The sequence below is a fragment of the Hemiscyllium ocellatum genome, chromosome 2 (assembly GCF_020745735.1).
Source record: "Hemiscyllium ocellatum isolate sHemOce1 chromosome 2, sHemOce1.pat.X.cur, whole genome shotgun sequence".
Classification (NCBI taxonomy): Eukaryota; Metazoa; Chordata; class Chondrichthyes; order Orectolobiformes; family Hemiscylliidae; genus Hemiscyllium; species Hemiscyllium ocellatum.
The window spans coordinates 112,771,900-112,787,641 of NC_083402.1; positions in this window are offsets into that span (position 1 = coordinate 112,771,900).

Sequence of the window (15,742 nt, forward strand, 5' to 3'; positions counted from 1 at the left end):
TGGTCTCCATGTCAGGAATTGACACAATTTAATTTCTATCCAATGGATGGGAGAACGGAAAATGGCATACAGAGGTAGGATTAGGGTATTAATGAGATGCTAACGCATAAATATTGATGCAAGTCAGGCTCTTGCTGCTCACATGCAAGATTCTCATCTCAACATTTCACACTTGGTTGCAGAATCAGAACTTCTGCTCCCAATATTGAGAATTTCATTATTACCAATCTCACACTATTTTCCAAACTTTCTGGCCAATGCCAGTGTCATTCTGGGACTGGCAACAGTCCACCCACAATCACTGTTGCCTTCAATTCATCTTCTATTCCAACTCCCACGTCCTTATTATAATATTGATCAGACATAGTGTTTTAATCATCTTGTTCTGCTTTTCGTCACCATATTTCTAAAGAGGTCTGATATTTTGTGAAGGTTTGTTATGTGCTTCCTGAAGTCTCAATCATTTTTCTCATCAACTAGTTGAGGAAATTATTCTAACACTTCTTTTTATTTTACTTCTCCTGTTATTTTGAAACTAGGTGTAATCTGTTCTTTGATATTACCATGCAGACAACTTTGCTGACATCTTTAAACAAACTTTCAAAAGAACAATCTATTCCCCCCAATCCATTTTTTTTCAGTCAACTATGGAAACATATTGGACAAGTCCTTAAATTTACTATGTTCTGATGATGATGGCTGATTTGCAACTCCCTCCCCCCTACCCCCCAGCTTTTTTAATCACCATAGCAAAGATTTTTTGTTATTTTTAGCCATATTACATTTCACTTAAATATAGTACTAGTTAAAATGAGGAAGCAAAATTGCAAGTTTTTCTTGAGTGAATAGAAGAGGGCTACTAACCATCCTAAAAATCATAAAATGTTCTTTCAAACATATGCACTAACAGAGGTATGAAATGTAAAGGAAGGTAGGGAGTCTAGTCTAATGGGAAGATAAAGAAGACGATAAAGAAGATAAGGATTTATTGCAGTCCTTGAGTTGTTGTAGTTGAACCTGAGACCACAGATGTTTAGTCGCTGGTTTTGTATCGTCAACAGTAACAAAATTTACAGAATTCTTGAGTTCTCAGTAAGTGGGCATTTCTCTGATTTATTTTATCACCTGTGCTGGCTGTAAAGTGGCAAAAATGAACAGGATATAAATATATAGATGGGAAAAGCAGAAACAGTATTTTCCACTCCTCGGTGTTACAAATCCATTTTATCTTCTTTCACTTCTGCTGTTCTGCCAGGAAGCTGCTGTTTCTCATTTTTCATTCACAGGATGTGGGCATTGCTGGCTATTTCAGAATTCAGTACCCATCCTTAATTACTCAGAGGGCAGTTAAGAGTCGAATTGATACTGTGGGTCTAGAATCACATGTAGGCGAGGCTGGGTAAGAACTGCAGTTTTCATTCATAAAGGACATTAGTAAAGCAAATGGGTTTTCTCAATTGTCAGCAATGGTTTCATGGTCATCATTAGACTCTTAATTCCAGATTTTTACTGAGTTCAAATTCCACGATTTGCCATGGCAGGATTCAAACCCAAGCCTCCATTACCTGGAGCTCTGCTATAATAGTTTAGTGACAATACGAGTAGGCCAGCACCTCACTTGAATATACTTCATTCTTGAAACAGACTCCATTTTCTTTTCAAGCTGCATAGTTGTACATGACACTTTTTTATCTCCAATTTGTGCATCTTTTCATGCAAGTGTGAGCTCTTTGATAGTTGACTGAGGTTCAATGTTATTAAATAAAATGGTAACAGTTAATTCAGATAATTTTACTTCTTCCAAATTGGTTTCCTGATCATGCCTTAATCTGTGGTCACGTGGTCATTGCAATCATTTTAGGTGCACATTTCTTCCTTTTAAAAAAAGCCCTTTCACTCTGTGAAGGTCACAGATATTAAATTAGATAATGGAAAATGAAAATAGATGATCAATACATTGCCACCATTGTGAATGCTTCAGAGATCCTTTCTCACGCAGTTTTCACTGACTCCAGAAGAAAATGTAAAGTTGATCCATCAATACTTTAAATAAAGTAAACACAGAATTTGCAAAAGTTAAAGAAAATGGCTTGAAACCTTCCAATGCATCATTCTATCAGATTTGGACATGATTGACGTTGTTTTGGACACCTAGATAATTATTCCTACTTTTTAACACTTGATAGATATTTAATAATAATGTTCCAACTCAGACAGAGATCATTATGCAGAAGTAGCTCACAAAGAGGGAGGACAGGATAGGAGTGTAAAAGAAAGTTAATCATCTCTAAGTCATATCACTTCAATTATGCATTGTTTGCTTTCAGGCAGTTCCTTTACATTTTTCCAAATTCTGTACTGAGATAACATAAATTATTGATAGATGATTCCTGTGCTTTGTAGCTGGGCTGGGAATGTTTTTCTTGCATTTGAGGAAGTTTGCTCAGCTTCTGTCTCCCATTACTTAATTCCCTTTATGCAAAAGCAGCGTGAAACCCTGAAGAGCAACAATAAGACTTTGAAATATTGTATTTCCTGAGCAAGCTGTATCTGCCAAGATCCTAGAGACAACTTTCTATGGAAACAGCTGTTTGCACATTTCAGAACATTAGACCAACAGCATCTGAACATCTCATACCTTATCCTCTTTAGTCTTCGGGAGCTAAGATTTATTGGTCAAGAGTTTTTTTTCCTTAGTGAAATTTTGCAGAGGCTTTGTGTGTATGAGTGTATGTGTACGCATGTGCATGTGTTTTAATATATAAGTTTTCATATTACAAGTTAAGTTGATTAACCTGTTTTATATTTTTGCTGAATAGGTTTTATTTTTCAATAAATCAGTAATTTAGTGTTTATTCAGTTAGCCTGCATGGAGGATCATTTTATTTTAAGTCTTGTATGAAGAAAGTATATGATTAGCCAAATCAAGAATCACATAAAGCTACTAAATTAATATTGTAACCCACAGAGTAGTAGAATTGGAGACAGCTAATGTATACTTCTTGTTTCAGTCATAACACTGGAAGTTTATAAAGATCTTGTGCTATCCTTCACAACTGAAAGAGATAGTCAGGAATGAAAGAATTGACAGAGGTTACTATTGTGGTTTTGTGACTACTCAGACAAACTTATTAATCTCACAGCAGGACTGGTAATTGATTGGAGGTTCTGTTTACTTGAAAATCCAACACTAGATTGCTCAGCAGGCAGGCTTATTGCAGACATGCAGCAGCTATTGTTAGAGCAAAACACAGCTACACTTCTTTATGCTTCAAATTAGACTGACAATAGCTGCCAGTCACAAGTTCTGCATCCTGGTTCCTTGCTCATGAACATGATCCCTCCAAATGTGATATGGTAACAGTTACATTTCTATAAGGAGTGGTATTGAGGTAATACCATTTAATATGCAGCTTTTCTATAGTGGAGCACATTTCCTCTTGGATTTAATTTTGATTTTATTTTTGAATGTCAGCAGTCATGACAAATTTCAAATCCTTCCAATGAGGTGGGTGAGTATGTACAAATGTTAGCAAGTACGCACTACAAAACTATTCTACGTTTTTAATGTTCAACAGTTCACAACATATTGCAAAGCATTTACAGCACAGAAAAAAAGATCATTTGCCCCACTAGATCTAGGTCAGTGCTTTTACGCACTTACCCCTTCCCACACATTATCATCTCATTCTACCAGCATTGTGTTTTCTATCTTTTTCCCTTATATGTTAAACTGGTTATGTTGACTCAATACCTCTACTACACTTTGTGGCATGTTCTATATTTTTACCACTCTGTGGCTTTGGAGGTTTCCTTTGAATTTCTGTTGGACTGTTGTTGTAAACCTCATATTTGTGGTTCCTAGAGTCAAAGAGCAGTACAGGATGGAAAAATTACCCTTTGGTTCAACTCACTCATGCCGACCAAATACCTTCAATGAATTTCGTCCCATTTGCCTGCACTTGGCCCATATCTCTCTAACCCTTCTTATTCATACACCCATCCAGATGCCTTTAAAATGCTGTAATTGTACCAGCCTCCACTACTTCCTCTGGCATCATATTACATATACATACTACATTCTGTGTGAAACAAAAGTGCCTCTGACATCCCTTTTAAATATTTCCCCTCTCAGCTTAAACATGGGTCCTCTAATTCTGGAATTCCTTACCCCCCCCCCAGGAAAAAGACCTTGGTTGTTCCTCCTATCCGACACTCATGATTTTATAAACCTCTATGAAGTCACTCCTCAGCTTCCGATACTCCAAGGAGAAAAGCCCCAGTCTTTTCCCATTAGCTCAAACCCTCTAGATCTTTGCAAATCTTTCTAAACCCTTGCAAGTTTCACAACATTCTTCCGAGAACACAGACTAGAATGTAATGCAGTATTCCAAAAGTGGCTTGCCTAATGTCCTGTACAGCCACAACATGACCTCCTAACTCCTATATTCAGTGTACTGACCAATAACGGCAAGCACACCAGATGCCTCCTTCACTGTCCTCTCTACCTGTGACTCCACTTTCAAGGCACTATGAATCTGCACTCTTGCCCACAAGTGGAATCATCTTCTCTAGTTCAAGTGAATCAAGCCCTTTCATATTGTTAAAGGGTCCATCCCTTAATCTCTTATCTCGAGAAAAGAGCCCCATTTCTGTCCCAACTTTTTTCATGATTATTATGTCGTGGTCAGGTATCACTCTCACTTTATTGCAACTGAATCCAAACACATTTTTTCCCCTTTCCATTCTAAAATAAATCTACACAAAAAATCCCTTTGTATTGGAAATACCGAAGTAATCAGATAATGTTGAAAGATACCATTTTAGACATTTTATCATAGTTTCCCTTTTGCAAACTGTTCTTCAATAAGTAATAAAAAGCATGTGAGAGCAACCATTAAATCATTGTATTGCCAATCAACACTTTAAAGGAATCTACAATTCGGGAGCCTGATCTAAGGATATGGGAGAGAGATAGCATTGTGGTAATGTCATTGTAATCTAAAGCCCTATGCTAATGCTCTGAGGGCAAGAGTTCAAATCCTATCAATTCAATTGATAAAATTACAACATTAAAAGCTAATCACAGAATTATGATGAGGAAACTGTCATTGATTGTTGTTAAGAATAAAATTTGCCCAGTCTGGCCAATATGTGACTTCAAACCCACTATTATGTGACTAATTCTCAATTGTCCTCTGCAAGAACTTGGTAGATGTTCAATTCATAGACAATTAGTGAGGGCTAGCATATATTGGCTATATCACTGAAGTTCAGATGTCATGAATGAATAAAAACAAGTGAATTAAAATGGGCAAATGATAGATTTGTGCTTTGAAAAGTTTTGAATACTTGAACAGAGCAATTCTCATTAGTGTCTTTGTTTTTAGTGTGATCCTTGCCATCAGCATCAATTACTGCCAGAAGCATGATGAATTAAAAAGCATTTGTGTGGTCTTTTTCAGTTGCCATATGCCTAAGGGTCATTTTCTGTTTAATTGTGTTCCAGAGAACAGGAAACACAGACAGGCAACAAGTTGCAATGGATCAATAATAGGGCAATAGGCAATGTTTAGAATATAGCTAATGCTGTTGCACTAGCTGTAGCTCCCTGATTGGTTTTTGAATTCTTATAACTATTATTTCACTCTTTTATACTCATCTATCGAAATGCAAACTTCTATGCACCTGCGTCTCCTTTGAAATTAAATATACACCTAGCTCTCACTGTTGTATCATTGTAATAATTCATTATGTGTATTGACACCATTAGTTTCAATTATACTGCAGATAAAACTGGGGCTTTTCATTGACATGTGGCTCATCCTCACTAGATGTTCGAACAGAAATTGATCAGGATGTCACCAGCCCAGAGCTTCTCCTGATTATCGCTTCACTCTTCAATGCAACATGTCGATGTACTGCATCCATTGATGATTGTCAGTGAGTCTCATTGTAGTAGACAGTCTATGTAGGAGGCAAAAGTGAGGGCTACAGATGCTGGAGATCAGAGTCAAGATTAGAGTGGTGTTGGAAAAGCACAGCAGGTCAGACAGCATCCGAGGAGCAAGAAAATCGATGCTTTGGGCAAAAGGAATGGCTTAATCCTGATGAAGGGCTCTGGCCTGAAACATTGATTTTCCTTGTCCTCGGATGCTGCCTGACCTGCTGTGCTTTTCCAGCATCAGTGTAGTCAATGTAGTAAACATAGTCTCAGTGTAGTAGACAGAACATCCACCAAAGGAGAATAAGGTCAAATCAAATACAAAATTGCGGTCCTAGTGCTCACGTAAAGACAATAGCTTGCATTTGTCTGGTACCTTCGTTGTAATTAATGGTCACAAGATTCTGGAGGCATCATGGGAGGGGCAAAGATTAATAGCTTTCAATTCCTTGCTTCCATCAAACTCCTCTGACAATTAAATCTTCAACACCATCACCCTTAATATCAACCATGCACTTGACAGCACGCAAGGATAAGGATTTCCATGTGGTTACCTGGATCTCTCCAACAAATCAAGGGTTTTTAAAACCTTATTCTACAACTGGACATCTTTTTCCTATGGCATCCTTCCTACGTAATCTGAGACCTATCACTTCTTTCTCATGAAGCACATGGGCGGCACGGTGGCACAGTGGTTAGCACTGCTGTCTCGCAGTGCCTGAGACCTGGGTTCAATTCCTGACTCAGACGACTGACTGTGTGGAGTTTGCACGTTCTCCCGGTGTCTGCGTGGGTTTCCTTCGGGTGCTCCAGTTTCCTCCCACAGTCCAAAGATGTGCGGGTTAGGTGAATTGGCCATGCTAAATTGCCCGTAGTGTTAGGTAAGAGGTAAATGTAGGGGTAGGGCTATGGGTGGGTTGTGCTTTGGCGGGTCGGTGTGGACTTGTTGGGCTGAAGGGCCTGTTTCCACACTGTAAGCAATCTAATCTAATCTAAAAAAAACCACTCAAATACCTTTCATTTTTAATTAGCAATAATTCAACTGCTATTAGCCATCCTTAAAGTGTATGAAGGAAATTATGATGGTTTAGGGTTAAGATTATGGTTGAGGGAATAATTAACCCTGGCAGAAGATAGCTGGTGGTAGAGTGGGCAGAAGAAAGCCACTGGCAGTGCAAATGCTCTTGAGTGATGTCTCTAGGTGGTCGAAGGTTTTTGATCAAGAAGGGGTCCTAATCACTTGAGTTGGGGAGAAGATGCAGAATAATCTTAAGAGGAGGTAGCTATGTCACTGCTCAACCTATTGGCTGGGAGGAAGTATGTTTGCTGCTCTTTGTCCATATGTTGTCCTATAATGGCATGTAACACATGTGTTCATCCCTTCTAACTTCTATTTGCTCAACTTGTTTCTTGAAACATGACCAAATGTGAGTAAAAGTAAGTGTAATGTAAAAATGAAAACACATAGCTTTATGAAAATATTTAAATGACCAGCCATTGGTTTGCCAATGGTATCCACAGCCTACGAAGGGGTAAAAGAAAGCAATAACTTTAAGGGCTCTTTAAATAATTCTCATGGCATGCTGGTGTTGGTGAGAGTCGATGCTCCCACATGCAGGTCAATACACTTTTATTTGGAAGTATTTTAATTAATGGATTAACTGAATTTGCACATTCCAAGTTGATAAGTGCCCAATGTGAAATATTCTTGTGTTGTCATAAGAATCTACTCTATGTTTGAGTTAGCCAGAAGTGGTTGCATTTGCTATTTTAAGCAAAACTGATTACTACGATGAGCTGACACCAGTGGTGCTACTGAGTTGGACCCTACAGTTTAATGTTATCAATTGATATAGATATTGTCACTGCCCACAACACATGGGAAGGCTGAGCTAGTGGGGTAGGAAGTGCACATAGAGTCAAAGAATCAGAGAGGTGTACAGCTCCAAAAGAGACTCTTTGGTCCTACACATCCATGTTGACCAGATATCCTAAACTAATCCAGTCCCATTTGCCAGCACTTGGTCCATATCCTTCTAAACTATTCTTATTCATATACTCATCCAAATGGATGTTTTAAATGTTGTAATTGCACCAGACTCCACCACTTTTTCTGGCATGTCATTCTATACATGCACCACCTTCTGCATTAAAAAGATGCCCCTTAGGTCCCTTTTTACTTTTTCCCCTCTCACTCTAAACCTATACCCTCTAGTTCTGGACTCCCCTATCCCAGGGAAAAGACCTTGTCTACTTACCCAATCTATGTTCCTCATGTCTTCCAGTTTTTTTTTGGTATGTGAATATTTCCTTTCCTTCCTCTACTCATTCTGCATCCTAGAAATATAGAAATGTAGAATAAAAGACCAGAAGTAGGCCATTCAGTCCTTGAGGCCTGCTCCACCAGTCACAATGATCATGGTCAATCATAAAACTCACTACATTGTTCTCACTTTCTACCCATACCCCTCGATCCATTCAGGGCTCCAACAACTATATCTAACCCCTTCGAGAAAACATTCAATCTTCTTGACCTGAACTACTTTCAATGGCAGAGAATTCCACAGGCTCACCACTAAAATACCTCCTCGTGTCAGTCCTAATTGGCTTACCAAATATCCTTAAATTGTGATCACTGGTTCTGGGTTCCCCCATCTTCGAGAACATCCTTGCTGCATTTTCTCTGTCTATTCTTGTTAGAATTTTATTGATTTCTATAAGATCTCACCTCATTGTTCTAAACTCCAAAGTGAATACAGTCCTAACCAATCCAATCTCTCTTCATACATCAGTCTGCCAGCCCAGGGATCAGTCTGGTAAATATTCACTGTACTCCCTCCATAGCCAGATAAAACTGCACACAATATTCCAGCTGTAGTTTCACCACAGCTCTAACATCATTGCAGCAAGATATTCCTGCTCCTGTATTCAAATACTCTCCTCATGAGACCAACATACCATTTGCCTTTTTCACCACCTGCTGCGACTAACTGCATGCTTAGTTTCAATAACTGGTGAACAGGGACACCTAGGTCTCCCTTCACCTCCCCCTAACTCTTTCCCAGTCTATCACCATTCAATGGAATCATCATTAAGCTATTCTTTCCTTGCTCTCTGCATTCTGCTGATAGACTGTGTGTGCCTCCCTTGGTGCCAAGCAACACTGCCAGTGCAATCACTGTCAGAACTGCAATCAGGCCTTTGGCATCTCAGATTATACATGGGAAGGATTTTTAACCAGCTCACATCACAATCTCCCAATGGAAGAGGCTGATGTTAATGCAGCTGAGTGTAGATTTTGAAACAGAAACTATGAAAAAATTCTGCTGAGGACAGTCATCATGACTGACACTCGTAGACAAGAAAAGAAAATATAGAGTTATAACTGAGCATCCTTAATAAGATCTATCCAACTGCTGCTTCAACTGAACAACATCAAAGAGAATGTCACTGCTATTTCCAATTGCCGGCATGTTCTCTCTTCTAAATTCAGCTGTATGCAATGTGTCGGTAATATCCTTGCATTTACATGAAGTGCACAGTAGCATGGGATTCTGTCATAGATCCACAATTGTTTCAATCCATCCTGACCTATAAGGCTGTCCCTATTGGGCCACCGTCACCTTTGGTAAAAGGGAAAAGTTCATAAATAAGTTAGATGGACTCCCCAATGTGATGAAATGAACAACACTGTTTGATACAGGTTGGGAGGGGAAAAAAGATAATAAATAATATAAAGATGCATTGCAGCACACAGCACTGCTGACATGATGAGCACAAATACCTACTGAATCGAAACAAAAATCTCCCAAACGACAGTGTTAAATTTGATGGAAAATGGGGAATAAAGTTGGATAATGGCATTTATTTAAGAAAATCCCTCCTCTCAAAGCCATTTTGAAAAAAATACTATCGCAAGGACTGACATATTTTCTCTTTTAAACATCTTAGATAAAAAATGTGGTTTCAAGGATTTAAAAGAAAGACAGGAAGGATATTTGCTAAGATCTCTGAATTTAGTAACCTGTTCGGAAACTAGGATATTCAAATAGCAGCTTATAGGAGGGAAGGATCATGCTGAAAGCAGTACCGACTGTAACTAGCTGAAAATGTGTTGCTGGTTAAAGCACAGCAGGTCAGGCAGCATCCAAGGAACAGGAAATTCGACGTTTCGGGCCAGTGTCCTTCATCAGGAATCCTGTAGATGAAGAACAGTAGAGGTCCTTTGCAGGTCTGTGAGAGTGTCGTCCTGAGCTGGGTAAGGGCTGATTGCAGGGAATGTAGGTAGCGACACATGGCCGCAAGGGTGGAGCGGAGGATCCGGAGGGAGGTCTGTTGCTGGAGGCTTCGGATTTGTTGCAGGTACAGGTTGTCCTGGTTGGCTCCAAATTTTGTTGGTTGGAATGTAGTCCGGAGTCCATGCGGGATCAGTCAGTTCCGTAGGCAGGTGCTGAGGAAGGAGATGTGGCTGTAGTCGCGAGTCTGTTTGAGAACGTGGCTGAAGAGCTTCTGTGCAGAGGAGATGACCTGGGGGGTGCAGTGAGAGAGAGACTCACTGAGATCCTTGTAGAGGGAGGAAGAGAGCTTCTTCAAGGAAGGCAACCTTGCACGATGATTCGCAGTAGGTTAAAATCTTCGAGTAAAAAGTGAGGTCTGCAGATGCTGGAGATCAGAGCTGAAAATGTGTTGCTGGTTAAAGCACAGCAGGTCAGGCAGCATCCAAGGAACAGGAAATTCGACGTTTCAGGCCAGGGCTCTGGCCCGAAACATCAGACTGTAACTAATCAGGATAGTCCATCACAGCTTCTTAACCTGTACTTTGTGTTGTTCAATGGAAAGCTACATCAATTTACAGGAGAACGTGACCACTAGGGTCTAACCCTTTGAAGCACAAACAAAATTTGTAATGGAGGACTTAACATCATGGGAGAAAACATAAATACCTCAATAGAATTCCAAATCATTTATTGATCTGTTCACTACTTATTGATCTTTATATAATGCCGTTTCAGACAAGAAATATAAAAATAAACTTGCATGTGATATGCAGATTAATACAGCTCATCATCTCCTGTCAGCTTTCTTTCTTTTCTTCTTATTTTCACTCATTAGCTTTTTTTCTTTTCATTTAAGCCTGGAAACTGACAGGTGCCGCATGGTGCCTGAAGAAGGAGGAAGGCGGTTTCAGCCCTGTGTGGCAGTCCCATCCGGCATAGAGGTCTCGTCCCTTTGTGGAGACTTTGGCATTCATGTTTTCCAGTGGCCCAGCAGGCAGTCTCATTCAGGAATGATGGTCTTGGCCCAGCTTGACAGTGTCCTTTGGCATCTGTTATTGATGTAGGTGCCGTGGTGGAGTGACTTGTAAAACCTTTCACTGTATTTTTCATCTCAAAGTACACATGACAATAAATTTATTTTCTATTCTATTCTAATTCTATTCTATCTCTAACATTGGATAATCCCCAAAAATAGATTCAAGAATTATAATGTGTCATTGCCAGAGAAGAAAATGTGCAGACGGGTATCTGAGGAACAGATGGAAATCAGACACAACTGCATTGAAAGGTGGAGCAAGCTTGAGTGGTCGATCTCTACTCCTATTTCTTACATTCTAATGTCCCACCCGTGTCCATTAGGAAGCCCTTAAGACAGAAAGTCAAAAGAGACATACCACGCAAGTTTGGATGCAGTGAAATTCAATAATGTGTGGGAGCTACTAACTTAACTACTAACCTCAAAATCTGCTCAAATAACCACTTCTGTAAGTTTACATACAAACACTCTCTTGTCAATCAAAATTCATGCATAATTTTGCATCTGATCCTCACAGAATTATCAGCAAACCTCACAGTCACATCCAGAGCTTTCACATGCTGCCAGCTATTCACCCATGACAACCACATCGCCAAACGATAATGTGTGACACTCATTATTTTCTGTTCTGAAACCCTGAAGTATCATTTCTTGAGTTTTCAATGCTCCAGTACCTTAAGGATGTTGAAGTCATCTTATCAGATCCTGATATTTTGTCCACTGTTTCTTTTTAAGGAGCCTTACTAATATTTCCTTTTTACCTTATTTTGATCTACCTCAACTCATTTTAACCAATTCAGTATTTACTTTCTTCATACTATCCTCACTTCAATAAACACTAATATGAATTATTTAACCAATTCGATCATGTCTGACTAATTTCCAATCCTCTCATCTCCTTCAGAGCTCCCATAGCATATTTAACAATTGACATACTTTGTATTATAGTTTTTTGTGTTTTTGTTTTGGAAGTATTTCCCTCATATTCTGTCCTTGCTTTCTTTATCTCATCCCACTTATACTTTTCAAAACTAAACTATACCCTAGTATTTAAGTGCCTGACACTGGGACAAAAAGTGGGGTCCCATGCCCAAAAGTGACAGCAGCAGCAGCAGTTACCAATCAGTATAAGCTGCATGTTATACACTTGCCTCATTACTTTCAGTCTGATAACAGGCATAGCATATTGTAATTGATGCTTCAGAAAATGCAGATGACATTTTATCCAGGCATTTATGTTGGTGAAATTACTGGGACTAAGCATTGATGATGCCCAAGACCAGAAGTGGGAACAAAAAACCTGGCTCCCCAGCCCTCAAACTAAGCACAGCAGTCTTATGATCAAATTGAGCACGAGGCCTTCATCCAGATTACTGGGCCCTGACATATATCTTTATCCTAGGTCCTTCCTGGAGCCTGGTATGCTACATCGCAGAGTGTCAAAATAGGTCTCTGTGGAAGTAATGGCTATACTGGCAACCATCTTACAGAATTCTATCGATTCTGAAATGCTTCCTGCAGATTGGAAGATAGCAAATATCACCCACGATTTGAGAAAGTTAGGGAGAGAGAAAACAGGAGTATAGATGAAATAGCCTTCCATCAGGAGGGGAATTGAAAGAATCAATTTACAAGAATATGATGAATAGAATGCTGGAATTCTCTTCCTAATACTGTTGTGAATTTAATGACACAAAACAAAATGAAGCAAATCAAGAATGCAATTCATCAACACTTTCTCAAGGGCAACAATGTATCAGCAATAAATTAGATTAGGTTAGATTCCCTACAGCATGGAAACAGACCCTTCTACCTAACCAGTCCACACCGACCCTCTGAAGAGTAACCCACCCAGACATATTTCCCGCTGACTAATGCACCTATGGGCAATTTAGCATGACCAATTCACCTGACCTGCACACCTTTGGACTGTGGGAGGAAACCGGAGGAAACCCACGCAGACACGGGGAGAATGTGCAAACTCCACATAGTCACCTGAGGCTGGAATTGAACCTGGTACCCTGGTGCTGTGAGGCAGCAGTGCTAACCCCTGAGCCACAAGACCCAAATTTCATTAGAGTCATAGAGATGTACAGCATAAAAACAGACCCACCTGTCCAATACATTCATGCTGACCAGATACTCTAAATTAATCTAGTCCCATTTGCCAGCATTTAGTCCATATCCCTCTAAACCCTTCCTGCTAATATAACCATCCAGATGCCTTTTAAGTGTTGTAATTATACCAGCATTCACCACTTGGCAGCTCACTTCATACACACACCACCCTCTGTGTGAAACAGTTGACATAATGAATAAAAATAAATAAAAGAATCATGATTGAACCGCATGTAGAGTGTTGTGCGAATTTATGCTCGTGAAGATTCACCAGATCTGGTCTGCCTGGTGCCACTGTGCTGCAACAAAATTTTGGGAAAACTGCTACTGTACTCTCTGGTGTTTTGAAGAATGAGAGATGAACTCTTTGAAACCAGCAAAATACTTAACAGGAAAGATAGAGTACATGCAGGTAAAGTGTTGTTTGTTCAGTGAGTTGTGAATCTTTGGAATTCATTATCCCAAAGGGCTGAAGGAGCTAATCACTGCATGTATGGAATAGAAATTAGTAAAATTCTGAAAACCAACAAATGATGATGTGAGGAATAAAAGGCATTCAAATAATTGTATCAATTTCCAGATCAGGTTCAATTCTTATATACCAGCTTGGGAACAAATTGAAAATGTGTCACTTCAGCTACTTATTCAGCTACTTATTGAAGCCCTCTTTTTTGGGGGGAGTATCTGTATCATATAGATTGCAGTAGTTCAAGAAGTTAGTTTACCACAACCTGCTGAGAACATGTGACAGATGGACAATAGATTTAGCCCTAGCCTATAACCTGTGAAAGAATGTAAATGAAACAAGAGCAATTGTAGCACCCTTTTCATCCATTAGATGTACCCATTAGAAATGTCCGACAAGTCTGACTGCTGGAAAGCAGTGCCCAGTTGACTGCCAACTGCCTGTACCACTCATCAAGACTCTTTCAAAAGTACACCCTGGTACAACTGATCAAGATTCCACAATCTATTATTTGGGCATCTGAATAATGACATTACAATGGATTAACAGGCAGAGGAAATTCTAAATTTAGGGCAAAAGTAGTCCTGAAATCGGAGCTCAATTATATTCTTTAAAGCTGTTCTTACATGAAATTAACAAATTTACCTTCTGACACAATCAGGGCAGAAGCCCTAGCTGATTTTATTTTTCCCCTTTCCTCATCTAGGAAAGATGACACAAGGTAACTGAAACTCCTGCTTAACAATGTTGTGGAAATCAGCAAAGTTCACTAAATAGGGAATCCAAAAATTGGATAACTTTAGGCCTATACATTTCTATAACATGTTGTCTTTATCAAATGAGCATTCCAAAATGAAAATTCCGAAAACCATTCTAATGCCCATATCCCAAGTTACAACAAGTTCTATTCATTCGTTACTCCAGTAATCATTGTATTATATTGGTTTTCAGTCAAGCAATACCTCAGTTTAAAAATTTAATTTTGTATTCAAAGCTTTCCACGATTGTGTCCTTTATGACCCCACAACACTCTAAGATTTCAGCAAATCTCTAAATCTGACATTCTGTGTATCCTCAATTTTCATTACTCTACCTTTGATGGCAGAACCTTCACTTGCTTCGGTTTTCTATCCTGCAAATCTTAGTCTAATGTCTGTGCCTCTGTCCCACTCACTTTTTAAAAAAATTGATTTTTCCTAAATTGGACTTTTTTAATCTAGTCATTAGGTATGTGGCCTTATTTTTATATGCGTGAATCTGACTCAAATTGTCTGTTTATCCTGCAAGGATCTTGGAATGTTTTTATTTGGTAAAGGTGCTATACAAATGAAGGTTATTGTAGTATAACTTCTGGCCTCTTTCAGAACTCAACCACCAGTTCATGTCAGTCTTCCTATTAAACACAATGGAACAAATTACAGGTGCAGAGTGAATGTTATTTTCTCACTTACTGATCAATTAAGGTTATGTTATATAGCCAGTGCTGATATAGTGCAACAGTTCTGTTCCCATGCTACCCCTCGTTACAAGCAAAATTCATAATAGCTAAACCATTTAAACTAATGGGGCTGGAATCATTTTCTAACCAATACATATGAGGAAAGTTTACGTTCTACAAATAATGGTCTAAATTCCTCAAACGCGTTGTAGTCAATTCGTGTTGAAGAAACGCACATTATAGCAGAAGCGACCATATGTTATTAAATTCATGCTGGGAAGCAGGTTCAGTGGAATGAATGACCTACTTTTATTTGCCTGTTTATGACCTCTTACTTATCAAAGTTGTGGATAATTTCCCTTTTTTTCACTTAGTGTCTTACTGCCACCAACTTCTTGGTGTCATACTTTGCAGTCAATGATGCCTGTAAATTAATTCAGTTTCCAATAAGTGAAATAATCTT